The sequence below is a fragment of the Coturnix japonica genome, chromosome 7 (assembly GCF_054131305.1).
Source record: "Coturnix japonica strain WE chromosome 7, WE-NBRP24, whole genome shotgun sequence".
NCBI classification, from domain to species: Eukaryota; Metazoa; Chordata; class Aves; order Galliformes; family Phasianidae; genus Coturnix; species Coturnix japonica.
This window is the reverse complement of record NC_140669.1, coordinates 24,812,722-24,822,164: the sequence shown is the minus strand read 5'-3', so window position 1 is coordinate 24,822,164 and position 9,443 is coordinate 24,812,722. Positions and strand designations below refer to the sequence as shown.

At 49.6% G+C, this 9,443-nt stretch overlaps 1 long non-coding RNA gene across 2 annotated transcripts in view; it reads right to left on the bottom strand.

Annotated features, from left to right (window-relative positions):
- Positions 1-2,314: 2,314 nt before the first annotated feature.
- The window catches only part of LOC107316509 (uncharacterized), a 60,377-nt gene continuing 53,248 nt past the window's right edge, over positions 2,315-9,443 (bottom strand). For both annotated transcript variants that reach the window (XR_014948358.1, XR_014948359.1), the window contains 2 exons: positions 3,362-3,444; positions 2,315-2,503 (listed from right to left, as the gene is read on the bottom strand). This is a non-coding gene — a long non-coding RNA (uncharacterized LOC107316509). The remainder of the gene's footprint in view (positions 2,504-3,361; positions 3,445-9,443) is intronic.

Here is a 9,443-nt window from a genome sequence, read left to right as displayed (position 1 = left end):
CTGTTACATGCTTGCTTTTATCATCTTCATATCTGAGCATAACTGCACATGGAAAGCCTTGGTGTAAGGGAGTAGCTAATGCTGATAAATAAGTCGTTCAGTGTTTCGTTCTTCCTTTTTGTTTTTCTCCTTTCGCTGGATCAGTTTTTCAAACTAGATCTCTCTTATGTATTTGTAACATATGTGGCCAACCAAACGAGCAAGGAAAAGGAAGCAAAGTTTCCAAATGCAAATGCACTGCTGGGACCAAGGCCTCAGTTAATGAATTGTTAAATTGTGGTGTAGAATGTCTCCGGCATTCTTCTCATGTTGTATGTTTTATAAAACACAAAGCAAAGCAATATGGGGTGAGGTGGGCGGGTGGGTGGGAGGGGGGGGGGGAATTTTATTTTTCTTGTGGATTCTGTGTCAGGAAGTCTATACAAAGAACTTTTAAATAAAGTCTAATGGAGGTTTTGAGAAACTCACGCTTTTGTCCCTCTGTTTGTAAACGTCGTGATGGGCATCGGTGGAGTGATTTGGGTTTGGCGATCCCAATGGCTGTAAGAGGAAGGATGGTTGTAGTATGGACATCCATCACTGAGAGCCCCCCCAAAAGCATGAAGTAGATGAATACCCAGAAATAACAGTCGGGCAAAACAACCACCAATGGGGTGGGAAGGTGGATCCTCCAAAGCCAGCTTGGTCATTTGAAGCTAATCCAGAAAGTGCTCTGCCAAACCTGGCAAGAGCAGCACAAATCAGATGAGAGGTTCCTGGAGAGATAGACAAGGAGGAGCCCTCCTCTTATAACCATATGGAACTGGGACAAGACAGCTGACTGCCTTGGCTTCGGCTCCTGGTGACTCAGAATGCCATGTACATTTGTCTGTACTCTCTGGTCAGCTTTGGCCCCATTCTCCTGCCCTTTCCCTGCTTGCTCCCTGCAGCTTGCACTGCACTTGCAGCTTCATGCCCTATGCTTTCACTTAAAATTACTGAGGCTGCAATGAGCGTGACACACCCTGTATGGATAATGAAGAAAAAAGGGCATCATGATGCAATTACCAGCTCAGGATTTGCTCTTTCCACTGCCAGGTTGCCCTTTGCTACCACAGCCCAGTGGAGCAATCAGTGCTATGAGGTTCTCATAAAATGAGATGCTTCACAAGTTGGAAGGGATCCATAAGAATCACTGAGCCCAACTCCTGCCTCCACACAGCACCTCACAGGGCCAGGATAGGGTCCCACATCTTGGTGAGCCTCAGCTCCAAGGGAACTTGGCAGTGCTTCCCATGACCAAGCAGAGGAGCTAAGGCACTTACAAGGCTAAATAGAGCTGGAAGGACACCTCCAGTTCCCTGTTCAATGCTGCCTCTGAGTCCAAGAGACTCACCTTGACATCTTTAGGAGTGTAGACTTTGTGGCAAAGAAAACACATAGGACTGAGATCTGCCCCAGGCTTTGTCCCCATAAGGATTCACATCTGTAGGTGCTCCTATGCTGTTCTCAGCTCACAGAGCAGCCCAGCTCATGACATTTCCCATCAGTACCCAGCTGTTGCTGGGGATGCTGCTTCAGCTGGGCATGAGCTGAGCCCTGGCAGCCACGCTTGGGAAGCTATGCCGTTTATTTGGCACCATCCATGAGCACATTGCAAGGGCTCCATTAGAGAACGAGGGAACAGGGAATTGACTTTTTATTGCACTTATTAATATAGTTGTTTCTCATAACGTCTGCACCCAGCTGGAGCTGCCTGGAGGGCAGAGCAGTCTGCCCTGCATTCATTTCAGCGTGCACAGGGGCATGCAGAAAGCACCCTTTTTCTCTTTCTGGGGTCATAAGCCTTGCAAACTGCACTCACCCCATGCTCCTACATGTTGCCTCCTCCACAGCCTCTCCTTTAGGTGGGAGCAGAGAGGGTTAGGTGGGTTACAACGACCTGTGAATCATCCTTCCCACCCCTCTTTCCCCATCACAGTGACCCTGTGTCATGCAGCCTGGGCTTTCCCAAGGGCAGTGGGCGGCTTGAGGCCCCCCATGGCCACTCGCCCCTGGGATTGGGCATCGCTTTGCTCTCCCGGGCCTTTTAAGGAAGCACGCTACGCCCTGGGCCCCTGGCCAGTGCGGGGTTACACATGGAAGTCATCTGCAGCTGGGAGCACATCTGCCAGCGTGGCTGCAGGACTGGAGCAGAAGTAAAAATAGCTCGGCACAGCTCCGTGTCCCGCCTTGCTCGGCGCAGGCGTGCTGCTAGATGCTGCCCTGCAGGAACGTCGCTGGCCTTCCCCTCCTCTGCTTGTGCTTCCAGGAGGAAACAAAACACTCCTCTAAATTCTGTGATTGCTATTTTGTTTTACTTACAAACTCAATTATAATATAGCTGTTCTTGCATGAGCTGCCTGTGTTTGTCCTGTCTTCCATCCTCTTCCTGTGCTGGCTTCTGGAGTAGCTGCTGGGTAGGTGTCTGTCCATCCTTCTCTTTTTGTCCCTCTGTCACAGGGAGGTGAAGGAGTCATCAGCCCTGGAGGCAGGCAAGAAACATTTAGGTATTATACTAAGGGATATGGCTTAGTAGGGAAATAATGTTCTATGGGGATGGTTGGACTGGATGCTCTTAGAGGTCTTTTCCAGCCTCAGTGATTACATGATTCTATGATCACCCCTCACTTGTGTAGGTGATAACCAGCTGCAGAGCAGATGGGGAGTGCTCACAAAATGGCAGGAGTCAGCAGGCAGGAGGCTCAGCCCTCCCAGCAGCAGTGCCCAGGGCTGAGCTGTATGTCATGGGGGTAAATGGCAATTAGTTGGGACCATGCTCCAGCAGCAGGGTGATTTATGAGACGGCAGGAGCAGGTCTTTCCTTCACTTAAGCAGAGCAGATCTGAAACAGATGTTTAACCTTTATCTCGATCGCTGCAGAGACAGAGAAGCAGACAGGGGAGAGAGAAAGACATTTGAGTTTCCATTGCCTGCTGCTTCACTGTCTTCCAAAGTCAGCTCATAAAGAAAAATGAACACCATCAGCCAGGAAACTTTGCTTTGGTGAACTATATGTTTTGTTTTGACATTGGCTGCTATAGCGACCACGCTGAAATAAAAGTGCAGCCGGCTGTGATGACCTCATTCTGTTACTCCATCAAAATCCTGTATCACAAAGATGCAACCCAGGAAGATTAGTGTCTGAAGATTTGCACATAGGCATGTCTATCGCTCTAGTGTCCTGAAGAGCAGGGCTGAGGAAGGGTGAGTAGAAGGAGAAGCAGGTTCTGAAGGCAGCCCTGTGCAGCTGGTGGATGTAGAATCATAGAACTGCATGAATTGGAAGGGACCCTTAAAGACCATCTAGTTCACCTCCCCAGCAGTGAACAGGGACACTTACAGCTTGGTCAGCTTGTTCAGGGCATGGTCCAAGACATGAAGATCCCCATTGCAGGGAAGTACAGGCCATATACATTATCATTCCTGAAACAAAATAGGAATAGTTTAAGCATGTAAGTAAGCAATATATATCATACCATCTATGCATGGTATCTTCCAGGTTGAGCACGGCCAGTGAACTGGAGTGGATGTACAAATCTGAAAGGCCACAAAGAAGTTGCTAGGGAGGAAAGCAGCAGTTTGTTATTTCTGAAATATTAGTCTAGTTTTCCAGCAGTGATTAATTCTGCAGATGGGGAGGTTGCATTGGAGGTTAATTAAAAAAAAATTAGCACTGCATTCAATTGACTGCAACTTCGCAGAGGACATGGAACAGCTTGATTTTCAAATAAGTGGACAGCTACCACTCTTCAGCATCCCACTGCAGCCCCGCAAGCTCACTGCTTCTCCCAGCCCTTGGAACATCCCCATGCTTACTGAGTGTTTAATTGCAGTATGTGCAAATCTGGGGTGAAAGCGTTATTGCTTACAGTGGAGCAAGCAAAAGTTAAAACAAGGGTCATTTGGAAAGGAACGTTAAATACGTTTGCTCATTACTTGCAAATTTTTCCTTGGAAACCTGGCAGATTTTATAGCAGGGGCAATTTCTAAGTAAATGATGATCAGTGTTCTAAGAGAGGTATTTTTGCAGCAATTCTTACTCATGTTATTTCTTTCCCAGAGTGAAACTGGTAAACAAGCCATGGGGGAAAGGCAGAGGAGCAGCTTCAAAGATGCTCCCTTAGGAGCACCCCTTCTTTGCACTTAAGCCTGACTTCAGCTGCTTAAAAGCAGCAAATAGCCCAAAGGTTTTACCAAGAAGAACCCCTCACCGTGTCTCTGAGGAGTTTCAGTTTCCTCCACAGTGGTATAACACATATGAGCAAGGATGCCAGGCATGGTGCTGGCTACAGCTTGGGGATGGGCATCGAGGTTACCCCAGGATGAAGAGCCCGACATGGGGCTACCTCCCGCTCTCAGTACACTGCTTCCAACCTGCCCAACACCATCTCTTCTAATCACTTTCCTGTCACTTGTGATTTTGTCATTCAGAGCCTTCTCATTTCCAGAGCACCCCTGGCCCATTTGGCTCCTCACCCATTGCTCCCAGTTTAAGACCTGCCTCACTCATTTTGGCACCATCAGGAAGCATCATACTGAAAACAACACCTGGTTTCCACCTGCCCCCTTCTGCAAAAAGCTCCTTTCCTTCTTTTTAGGGGGGAAAAAGAAATAAGAAAAAGAAAAAAAAAAGGACATTTTTCACGTAGCCCAGAGCCAAGCTCATTGCGAAAGAGTGCGCCGTGTTCTGGTCAGCCCCATCCATTGTCCTACAGCTGTGTTCCACCGCAGCACTGCTGCTAGTGGTCACGTAAAAACAGGGCTGAGAACATCCCCTCTTGCAAACCCTTTTGACAGCCAGCCCCTGGCAGTGGCACTCACTCCCACGAGTGGGACTGATGTTGGCAATCTCTGCTCCCTGTCCCATCGCCAGACTTGGCAAATAAGGTCGCGGTGCTAACACTGCAGAGTGCAAGGAGTTTTAAGCCACTCTGATCCCAAACCACAAGGAGAGGTCAGGGCAATGTGGATCCCAAGAACCACACTACATTCAGAGGAAGGTGTAGGTGGGAAGAGCATTGCTCCCATAGATGTAGACTGGAAAAGATGAGCAGAAAGGATTTGCTTCCGCAGAAAACCCATCTCCAGAGCTGCTCCCTCTCAGACTCAGCTAACTACGTGTCCGTCTGCACCAGCGATCCCAGGAATTTCCACTGCACCCTGCTCAGGAAATCTCTGCATTTTTTAAAAGACATGCCTATGGAGGGACACCAATTGCTCTGTGAGTGCGTGAGCGCTGGGGAAGGGAGAGCCCAGAAGAAAAAAAAAGAAGTATCCCAAGCAACGAGGCTGGTTGGAAAAAGCAGTCAGGAGTTTGAAGCACATCCAGACCACTGCTCTGGAAATCAGGCCGAAAAATCTTGTGACATCAGGCTCTCTGTGGAGATGGCTGCTATTTCCCAGCTGGAAAGCCCTGGGAATGTCACTAGCAGCCCACAAAGCTGGGAAAATGAGGGCACGCCACCAAACAGCACTGTGCAGTGAGCTGCTATTGAGCACTAAGGTAAGCTGCAGCAGTGCATTCTGCAGGGCACGAAATGCAAACAGCACTCCATCAATCATTTGCACCAAGACTTCCAAGCACACCCAGCACTTCGGGACAGCACAGGAGGTTGCTGTTTTGGAGGCATCGTAGAATCATTCAGATTGGAAAAGTCCTCTCAGATACCCAGTCCAAACCCAGCCCACCCCACCATGCCTATTGTCCCCATGGTTAGGGAACACCTCCAGGGACAGTGAACCCAACACCTCCCTGGGCAGCTGTGCCACTGCAGCATCCCTCTTTCTGAGATAAATGGATCCTGTCTGTGTGAGAGATCTGGATTTTGGCATTTCCTGCAAGATGAAATGGTTGCAGTAAGTGGGAAACTGTCTGCCACTGGGATGTTATAGGAAGGCGGGATGAAAATCAAAGCCCCACTGATACTTTCAAGTGCTGGAAAGCCACTCATAAATGCCTTTAGATACCTGTGCCAAGAGAGACAGCAATCCAAGGCTTGTCACTGGTCACATCCCCCAGGAATGATAACAAATCTGGGGAGCTGTCAACAGGGAAAAGAAACATCTAGGACTTAAATGTAAAAGAGAGGTTGTCAAGCCTGTTGAGCAGTTGGCTTCACAGGATGATGGATACAGGCATGGATGTGAGCAATGGCAGCCAAGAGAGCAGTAAGCCCAGATCCCAAAGGCTGTTCAGTTGTTGTCTATGTCGAATCATAGAACTGAGTTGGAACAGAGGTTATCCAGCCCAACTCCCCTGCAATCAATAGGGACACCCACAGCTCCATCAGGTGCTCAGAGTCCCATCCAGCCTGACCTTGAATGTCTCCAGGAATGGGTCATCCACCACCTCTCTGGGCAACCTGTGTCAGTGCTTCACTACTCTTACAGTTAAAGAAAACACCTTCCTTATATCCAACACAAATCTCCCCTCTCTCAGTTTGAAACCATTTCCCCTTGTCCTATCACAGAGACCCTGCTGAAGTGTTTGTCCCCTTCTTTCTTATAGCCCCCCTTAACATACTGGAAGGACACTATCAGGTCTCCCTGAAGCCTTCTCTTCTCCAATCTGAACAACCACATCTCTCTCAGTATTGTATCCCCCTCAAACACTTAGTGCTTGCTAAGGGACATTTGTTTGCAAAGGGACATTCGCTCACAAAGCCAAAAGAGCCAGCAGATGAGTGTGTCTGCAAAGCAGGCTCTGCAAACTGGAGCCGTTTGGAGCCCCCAGGCTCCCCCCAGCACCATCCCGCCCCACCTACCCAGCGGCTCCAGCCCCACACGGCTGCCCCACAGCCCCAGCACCCCCAGGCTGAGCCCCAGCCGGCGTCGCGCTGCCTCCCCCGCAGATCCGGGACCCGGCAGTGAGCAGCCTTAGCTCATCGCTGGGGCACAGCCAGCCTAGAGTGGGAGGGAAGAGAAGGGAAAGGCAGCACGGGGGATAGGAGAGCTGGAAAGGGGGGAAAGAAGGAAGAGAGAAGCTTGAGAACGACTCTAGATGAGGCTACTGTGACTTAGAAAGAGGACAAAATGGGGATGGGGGGGGGAAACCACTGAGGTAGGTTAGCAAAACAGCCTGCCAGAAAACTTCCCAAAAACTGAGGGAAAAAATCACTGTTGCTTCAGTTCAGACAAGCTCTGCTGAATCATATGATGTGCTTCAAACCCTGCGTGTGTTTGATGTTTGTAGGTGTAGGTCACCCTTTGGGATTTCAAGCATGTCTTTGCTAATCGTGAGGTTTGCAGGGGAATACAACTGCAGCACACGCTCATAGAGCAAGGGATGAAAACCAATAGCATGCTACTTGTAGGAGAAATTGGAGGTAACCTACACACAGCACATATGGCAAACTGTGCATCAGGCAAGAACATTTCTAGCTCTGGGAAAGGTGCTTTTGTCACAAGGCTCTTGGCTTAAGGTACATTAGGTAGATCCTACTGATGCTTTTCCTGCTTATTTTCTTGCTCCGAGGTCCAGGTGTATTGGAAATAAAGGAGAACTTAGCCAACAGATCCTACAGATTTAACACAACTGTGATCTGCGCTGGGCCCACACAGAATGTGGGACACTACATGGAGACATTCACCATGTAGACGGCACTAGAGACATTCAAGGCCAGGCTAGACAGGGCTCTGAGCACCTGAGGGAGCTGTGGGTGTCCCTTTTCATTGCAGAGGAGCTGGACCAGATGCCCTTTAAAGGTCCATTCTAACTCACGTGATTCTACAGAACCCCTCAGAGAGACCAGTATTCCTCATCTGGATGCGGCACAGGCCACAGGCAAGGTCTCTTAACCTGTCTCTTAACCTCTGAGAATAGCCAAGACATCTATGGCACAGAACTGTATTTGTCCTTGGGGAAGACAGCTCATGTGTTACAGGTGGGGAGCATGGCCAGATCCAGGAAACCACACAGGTGGTATCAGTAATGCCAACATGGGACGACAAAGAAAATCAAACCCTTATGTGGCAATGGCCAGCCCACCTGCACTGCAGTTTCTGGAAGTGATTTTATTAACGAGGCAGCATGGGTAAGGGGCTCTCCCTCCTAATGGCTTGCTGGGAGGTTCCGAGATGAACCAAGCCCTGCTAATCTTTTGTAAATGTGAGAAAAGCAAGCAAGGCTTAGGCACACTTCAAGCTGTTTCTCATTAGCGTGGGAACTGGAGGCGTGCTGCAGAGATGTTCCTCAAAACGGGGCACCCAGCCCCTTTGGTACGGGAATGCAGAGCTAGCTCTCTGTCCTTCTGCAGCAGAGACCCTTTCTACTCCTCAGCACAGCCAAGGGGTCCGGCAGGGAAACCCTGCAGCTCATCACCCACGTTGGAGGTGAAAGTCTGCTTCCCAGGCACCTCATCACCAGCACTGCTGCATCCGTGCTGGTGACAGGAGCAGCCAAGCCCTGCAAGGTCAGGGCAGGACATCCACGAGAAGGGCTGGGAGCATGGAAACACGGGGCAGGGAGTGGAGCCGATGCACTTTGGAAGAGCTGAGGAATGAGAAGCATGATGTGTGAGCAGAGCCAGCAAGTGGGGAAGGAGACGGGCGCCCAAGCTATCGGCCTGTTTGCAATCAGTGCAGGGATGGTAGCAGCCCGGCCGCCAGGGACACGTAAAACAATTTGAAAAGCTGCTGGAAATGGGCTGCAGGCAGAAGCTTGCTCTGACTCAGGTTTACTGCTCCAGCACATACTTCCTATTAAAAACACAAACCTAATCCTCATAACAAGGATCACCAGGTAGCGTGGCCCAGGGAAGCATCACCTTTGTGCTCTCATATGAGTTTAAGAATGGTTTATCCCTCCTCAATATCAAGGGCAAACTTGAAAAAAGAGTGAGAAAACACTCTGGTTTGCTTTCATTCTGGAAGGGAGGAGAAACTCCTGTGCCTGTGTTGGTGTGGCGTTTCAGGAGGAGGGTCCCAAGCTGAGTGGAAAACAGCAGCAAGGCCCATTCAGTTGTAGTGGGGGAGCTTTGGGTTTGGTGAGGTCTCTACCTTAGGAAAGCCAAGAAGAATGCTTGGGAGGAAGAGAAGCTGAGCACCTCTTAAACCTCCTGCAGTCCAACAATAAGAATTCCAACAGCTGGAAAATCCCTCCAGCTCCAACCACAGCCAATGCTGTATGAGTCAGATTCAGTCTGAGTTTTGGGGTCCAGAAGGACAAAGGCCACACCAGGAGGCATTCAAGGCCAAGCTGGATGTGGCTCTGGGCAGCCTGGTCTGGTGTTTGGCGATCCTACACATAGCATAGGGCTTGAAACTAGAAGGTTTTTTGTGGTCCTTTTCAACCCAGGCCATTCTATGATTCATCTGGTGATAGCCACCAGTGGCCCATGTCTCTGGTCTTCCTGTCCAGAGAGAACCTGGCTGTTGGCAAGGAGTAGAAGAGATGTAAAGTTCTTTTTTAAATGGGAACCAGC